This window comes from Muscardinus avellanarius, assembly GCF_963383645.1.
Source record: "Muscardinus avellanarius genome assembly, chromosome: 3".
Lineage (NCBI taxonomy): Eukaryota > Metazoa > Chordata > Mammalia > Rodentia > Gliridae > Muscardinus > Muscardinus avellanarius.
Genome location: NC_137788.1, coordinates 165,837,384 through 165,843,923, shown reverse-complemented (window position 1 = coordinate 165,843,923; position 6,540 = coordinate 165,837,384).

Genomic DNA, 6,540 nt, shown 5'->3' with positions numbered 1-6,540 from the left:
AGTAGCATGGCATATCTTTTTCCATCCTTTCACTTTCAGTCTGTGAGTGTCTTTGGCTGTTAGGTGAGTTTCTTGCAAACAGAATATATTTGGGTTATGTTTTTTGATCCACATTGCCAATCTATGTCTTTTGATTGGTGAGTTAAGTCCTCTGACGTTAAGAGTTATTATTGAAATATGATTTTTGTTTTCTGTCATTTTGTGTTCTGTCATCTGTTTGGTAGCTTTTTCTTTCTTCCTTTCTTAGAAGCCCCTCTGATCACTTTCCTCTCTTCTCTGGTTCTAAAGTCTGCCTCTTTTTTCTTCTTTATGGTTTATTTCTTTAAGTATTTTCTCTAGTGCTGGCTTTGAATTCATAAATTTTTTGAGATTTTGTTTATCTTGAAACACTTTTATTTCGCCATCGACTTTGAATAGTAGTTTTGCTGGATAGAGCTGTTTCGGTTGGAAGTTATTTTCTTCCAAGGTCTGGATCATGTCATACCAGTCTTTCCTGGAATTCATGACCTGGGTTGTATAGTCTGGGGTGATTCTTACTGTTTTGTCTCTGTATGTCACCCGACATTTTGTTCTCGCTGCTTTTAAGATCTTTTCCTTGGCCTCTTTGTTAGTCATTTTGACTATTATGTTGTGTGGAGAGGTTCTTCTTTGATCTTGTCTTAATGGTGTTCTGTATGTCTCTTGAACATGAAGATCTATCTCTCGTTCCATATTTGGGAAGTTCTCCGAAATTATTTTGTGTGCTCGCTGGGTCCATGGCTCCTCTGAATTCACACTGGCAGTCCAATCTGTGGTTCTGAAGCTCTGGCAGCTCTTCCGTATCCTGCTGACTTTTCGCTCCAGAGGTGAGCAGGTCCACTTCCAGGTCCCTGCCATCTCTGGGCGTGTCTGCAGGGCCACCTTTGTTGAGTGCCGCTCAGGAGCTCCAGTTCGCTAGCAACTTCAGGTATTGGAACTCTCTGGTCACTTTCAGACTTTAGAGCTTCTCTGGGAATGTTATAGACCCAAAAGTCCCGTTTGGGCCAGCAGTCCTGAGGCCACTGCGCCTGCGCCTGCACTCCGCCGGCTGCTGAGTCTTCAGCTCACTGTCTGCTTTCTTTGGGTGTTGTGGTGAATCTTGCAGATCAGTTGCTGGATTTTTTCTGCCGTACTCCCCAAGTCTGTTTTGGATCATATGTTTAATTTTTTCTTTATTAAGACACTTCTCTCTTAGTAGTTGAACTAAGTTTGCTTCAGCTAGTGAGGGACATTGCGTCTCTCCGTTGCCATCTTAGCATCTTCGGACTATAGAATTTTTATATAATTTTATTGGCACATTGTAATTATGCATCATAGTGAGGTTCAAAGTGAGACAGTCATACATGCACATAACCCTTGGGGCTGGGCATTGGGAATAGTGTAAACCAAACCCATGGGAGCCCCATTCCCGTCATTGATCAGAAGTTGATGAGTAGTATGGAAGAGAAGACTCGGCAGAACACAGGCGGTTTCTGGTGCAGGGAGGAAGTTCTGTATAATATAATGGTGTATATGTGCCACGCGTACTTGTTCAGTTCATGGAAGGCATGACATCAGGAGTGAATCCATTCAACCCTCCATTTTCCCCTCCCTGCTGCCCTCACAAATTATTCTTCACTCTTCTACAGGTCTCTCTCTCTACATATTTTTAAAGTTCTTTATGTTTCCTATTTTCTCTCTGTCTTCCACATATGAAAGACAGTATGCAGCTGCTGGCTTTGGAGACGGGCTCATCTCACCTCGTATAATCTCTAGTTACATCCATTTTTTCTGCAAATTAAATATTTTTCCTCTTCATGGCTGAGTAGAATTCTGTTGTGTGTATACACCACTTCTCCTTTATCCATTCTTCTGACCATAGATAGCCAGATTGGTTCTATAATCTGGTTATTATGAATTGTGCTGCTCTAAACATGGACATATATGTACTGTAATAGTCTGGCTTTAATTCTTTTGAATTACTATGACAATATATAAAGCCATCACTACGAGTTTCACTAGCATATGTGGAAAGGAGGCAGGGCTAGAGTGAATAGTGGAAAGAAATACACCATGCACCATGTGTAGGTAATTCTGTAGCCTCACTATGGTATGTAATTTAAATGCACTAATATAATTATCTTGAGAACGATCAAGTCATCTATGGACTCTAGATGATAATAATATTTCAGTATTGGTTCCTTTATTCTACTAAGTGAATCAATTTGGTAGAGAATGTTGGTAATGAGAAAAGTAAGGGGCACATGGGAAATTTCTACTCAAATAATTCTAAAAATAACAATCTGACTCTGGGCGTGGTGGCGCACGCTTGTAATCTCCGTGCTTGGGAGGCGGAGACAGGAGGATCGCGCAGGTTCGAAGTCAGCCATGCTGGCCTAAGAGACCCTGATTCCAAATAAAATAAAAGAATATAAAATAGGTCTGAGAGTGTAGCCCTAAGGTAGAAGGGCTTCCAGGAACCCCAGTACCACCAAAAAAAAAAAAAAAGAAAAAAGAAAAAAAAATAACAATCTGTGAGAAAAAGGAGAAAAACATAGACAAAAATATCAGAAAATGGTATATATATCTTCCAGGTGACAGGGCTGGCAGTATGGCTACCCCTGAACTCTGTGGGTCTCTGCATCCTGCTGCGTGGATCCCCTGCCATTCTGGGCCGCAGAGCATTCTGCACAGCTGACCAGCTTTGATGTCACAGGGACACAATCCATTCAGAGAGTGAAATGGGAAGACTGTCTTGTGGGTGGCCCAGGACAGTAGATATTGCATTGCTGACCTGGAAGGGGAAAAGTTGTAACTGGCAGGGAATATAGGGAGCTTATCCAATTCCTTTGCAGAGAAGACTGTATGAGCTGTTTGATATTTATAGGAGACTATTGGATCATCCCAAGCCTGTCCAACCCAAGGAATAGCAAGGTCATTTTATACAGATATGTTTCTATTGGTAGTCTTTATGGCAGTATATCCAACCCTATTATGCACGCTCTGGGCCCATAAGAAAAGCTCTGTTGCACCTTTCTCTTGGCCACAAAGTAACAGCACTCCAACATGGCAGACCTATCACCTTGGAGAACTTCCGCAGCACTGCCGGGGTCTCTCACAGAAGTGCTTCTAGGTCTCCCAGCACCAGCCTCCATTCTACTAACAAGTATGCTTTTTATATCCAGCCTTTTCTAGGGTCTTCCAGGTTGAGTGAATACGCCAAATACAAAGATTCTTAACATCTCTTTGTTAAAAACATTGTCATTTTTGTTTTTCATATTTGAAGATACAAAGCAATTACAATGGAATGGAAGTATTTAGTAGACTCTCTGTAATTTCTATATATTCTCCTGAACCACACTTAAGCACACACAGGTAACTCTGTCTCTCCTCCTGTCTTTTTTAGACATTGGGGATTGAACACAGGCACACTGTACCTCTAAGCTACATCCCCAGCACTGTTTTATATTTGGAAACAGGCTCTTGCTAAGTTGCTGAGGATGGACTTGAACTTTCAATCCTCCTGTCTCAGCCTCCCAGTAAGTGCCACCATGCCCAGCTGCATGGTGCATCTCTTAGGAGAAGAACTAAATCCATACATGTAAATTATTTGCATGCCACAACCTTGCATACTATCAGTCATGTGTGATTGGCATGCTCCTCTCTCTTAAACCATAATTTCTCTTCAGTTGTAGCTAGGAGAGTCAGACTCAAAGCCAGGAATAAAGGGACATAGGGCCTCACCAGGACATTTTAGAATGCCACACTCACCAAGAAAGGATGCTATAATGTTCTAAAATCTAGAATGATCAGGCAATAGGGGCTTACCAATGCATCCATTTTCAGTGTGTACTTTTAAGTCTTTGAGCAAGGAGTTGCATAAGAATGGGTTAGTTAGTTACTGCAGTGGTGCATACTGTGATCCCAGTACTGGGGAGGCTGAAACAGGAGGATAATAGATTTCAGGTCTAGCTTAGCAACTTAGCAAGATCCTCTGAAACTTAGTGAGACCGTTTTAAATTTTAAAAAAATGAGGCTGGGGTGTTTAGCAAAGGTAGTGCACTCCTGGGTTTAAAACCCAGACCAATAATAACAATAATAAAAACAATAATAAATAACAATAGGTTAATCACTGTTCTTGCTATTCCTTCACTTGAATTTCCAAGTAGATTATAAATTCCCTGGATGGGAGCTGACCTCAGGGGACCCAGGTGCAATAGTGGATTCACCCTTTGGTGTAATAGCTTTTACCTAAAAGAAGGAAATAGAAGAAAATACAAGTTTTCTGCCCAGAAAAAAACTGATGATTTATTTAAATCTGATCTCAAATTTAGGTTGGTGGGAGTGGATGGCATAGCATATCCTTTAGGATTTGAATTCTAAGACCACTTACATTGATTAGCAACAGTGCTTCTCAGAATGGTCCAAGAAATACCTACCTCAGTGCTCTGGGGAGGTTGTTAAAATTATTCATTCCTGAGCCATTTGCTGCTGGAAACTGTTCAGTCAGGCCTTGGAAAGATCTGTTTACAAGAACACCAGGGTATTTTTATATGAAGTAAAGCTTGGGAACTTCATTCTGAAACTCAAGTAAGTGTTATCGGGTGTATTAGACAAAATGGGGTGGTTGGGATTTCTCCCAGCTGCTGAGACTTGAGAAACACAAGAGCCATGTACTGAGTGTATGGGCCAGCTTTGTATCGCTCAGATAAAATACCTGACAGTGGGTACTTATGAGAAGAGTGCTATCATTAGATAGAGAATGCCCCCTGCAGAGCCCATACTTTTTACTGTTCTGAGTTGATTTAATTGAGTTATGTGGGTTGCAATCCACCAGTAAATAAATTCATCGTAATGGGTTTTCTGAGTGGAAACCCAGGCCAAAGGGTTATGGTTGGAGGTGTGTTCCTGGGTGTAGCCTTAGGGACTGTACTTTTGTCTTTGATTTCCTTTGCTTGCTGGTGCTCTGCTTCCAGCCTCCATGATGTGAAAGCAGAGCTTTGGGAATTTTCTCTCCCTTTTCCACCACCACGTCCTGAGCTTCAGACCCTGGCCTCACATGGACTGCAACCAGAATCCCCAAAACTCTACACACAGATAAGCCTTCCTTCCTGCAGACTGTGCAGTCAGTCTATTTGGATTATAGTTGTGAGAATGATAACCAAGACAAAAATATTTATCTCGCAGTTTGTAGATTCAAAGTCCAAGTAACCTGGTGAGGCTCTGTGGCAAGGGTACCACCTCATGATATGACAGTAATGGCTGGAGCCTGTGCCAGAGCAGGGATCATACCTCATACCAGAGTGAGTGGGGCAGCTTACTCCTTTTACAATGACGTCTTGTGAGAACTAAAAGGGTCTCATGAGAACTCCCATCCACAGTGACCTAAGAATCTCCCTCTATGCCCCAATTCAAACTTTATACCACCTCTCAATAGCTCCTTTCTGGAACTCCCAGAGGGTACAAACCATGTGTACACAGTATGTGATAAAATATCGTAGCTCAAGAAATGGGCTGGATGCAGCCAGAATGTAGCCTCTTGCCTACACCTTGTCTACAATAATTTGCACTTGCCAGGCTTCATGGGGGTCATGTTTTAGCTTGAGGGTCTTGCTCTAGCTTAAGGCTTCATGGGGGTCATGTTCTAGCGTGAGGCTTCATGGGGGTCATGTTCTAGCTTTAGGCCTAATGGAGGTCATGTTCTAACTTGAGGGTCATCTTCTAGCTTAAGGCTTCATGGGGGTCATGTTCTAGCGTGAGGCTTCATGGGGGTCATGTTCTATCTTTAGGCCTAATGGAGGTCATGTTCTAACTTGAGGGTCATGTTCTAGCTTAAGGCTTCATGGGGGTCATGTTCTAGCTTTAGGCCTAATGGAGGTCATGTTCTAACTTGAGGGTCATGTTCTAGCTTAAGGCTTCATGGGGGTCATGTTCTAGCTTTAGGCCTAATGGAGGTCATGTTCTAACTTGAGGGTCATGTTCTAGCGTGAGGCTTCATGGGGGTCATGTTCTAGCTTTAGGCCTAATGGAGGTCATGTTCTAACTTGAGGGTCATCTTCTAGCTTAAGGCTTCATGGGGGTCATGTTCTAGCGTGAGGCTTCATGGGGGTCATGTTCTAGCTTTAGGCCTAATGGAGGTCATGTTCTAACTTGAGGGTCATGTTCTAGCGTGAGGCTTCATGGGGGTCATGTTCTAGCGTGAGGCTTCATGGGGGTCATGTTCTAGCTTAAGGCTTCATGGGGGTCATGTTCTAGCGTGAGGCTTCATGGGGGTCATGTTCTAGCGTGAGGCTTCATGGGGGTCATGTTCTAGCGTGAGGCTTCATGGGGGTCATGTTCTAGCTTTAGGCCTAATGGAGGTCATGTTCTAACTTGAGGGTTATGTTCTAGCTTAAGGCTTCATGGGGGTCATGTTCTAGCGTGAGGCTTCATGGGGGTCATGTTCTATCTTTAGGCCTAATGGAGGTCATGTTCTAACTTGAGGGTCATCTTCTAGCTTAAGGCTTCATGGGGGTTATGTTCTAGCTTGAGGCTTCATGGGGG